Consider the following 966-nt stretch of genomic DNA (forward strand, 5'->3'; position numbering starts at 1 on the left):
TCCTTATGAGCTCTAGCCAATTCTTTCTTGAAGGAACACATCCTGCTTTCTCGGGTTCTTCATTCTGTTGACTTCAAATCTTCACAGAATTCAACAGACTTTGTTAAATAGTCTTTTCTTCATTTTTGCTTAGATCACTGTGCGCAGAGTGTCACAGTGGGAATGCCATTGCCCCACAACCCAGAGGTCAGACCATAGTCTTGGGACCGTACTGTGCTATTTAGCATTTCACCAGACCAGGGAGAAATATCTGCTGTTCTGCATAAGTTACGCAATTCACTTATTCATGCACGCACTCAACTACATGGCGAGGTGGCTGAGAGGTTAAGGCGATGGACAGCTCATCCATTGTGCTCTGCACGCGTGGTTTCGAGTCCCACTCTCGTCGCTGTTTTCAATGTTGCTATTTTTGCATGCTCACACCTGTCTTATTGAAATTGGAACTCCAATGGTCAATTTATAGGCATCGACGCTATTATAAAATCTCAAAGAATAATTTGAGTCAGTTGCTTAAACTGCATTGAAACGTAGATCGCACTAGGATAATGAAAAGTAACGCGATTTTCTTTTTCAAAGCTGCTGTGACCTTTTATCATATGAAAGAGATCCCGGAAAAGCAAAATACAAGAGATGCGAAGCGCATGTTTATGTCATGGGATTTTAAATGATTGTTTTGTCAAATGAAATCTGGAGCAGGTTGAGTAGAAGTGATTCATGTTGGTGAGAAGAGCACAGAAAGACAGCACAAAATAATGGAAATATTTCAAAAGGGGCAGGGCGTGGGTGTTGGGACACCGAGAACTGGCTGAATATGCACAGAAGAGAATTGCAGATATGGGTGCCATGCATGCATACGGAGAGACTTTCACATTGGTCTCTTATCGCCCGTTGCTCTCGCCATTGATGAAGGCTGGACACAAGACACAGATAAACACAAGATGTGGGAATCAAGCTCCAAAACGTTAT

At 42.5% G+C, this 966-nt stretch overlaps 1 non-coding gene across 1 annotated transcript; it reads left to right on the forward strand.

Annotated features, from left to right (window-relative positions):
* Nucleotides 1–306: 306 nt before the first annotated feature.
* trnas-gcu (transfer RNA serine (anticodon GCU)) lies at nucleotides 307–388 on the forward strand. The gene has a single exon. It is a non-coding gene; the product is annotated as a tRNA-Ser (tRNA).
* The last annotated feature ends 578 nt before the right edge of the window (nucleotides 389–966 follow it).

Source organism: Hemiscyllium ocellatum, chromosome 5, assembly GCF_020745735.1.
Source record: "Hemiscyllium ocellatum isolate sHemOce1 chromosome 5, sHemOce1.pat.X.cur, whole genome shotgun sequence".
Lineage (NCBI taxonomy): Eukaryota > Metazoa > Chordata > Chondrichthyes > Orectolobiformes > Hemiscylliidae > Hemiscyllium > Hemiscyllium ocellatum.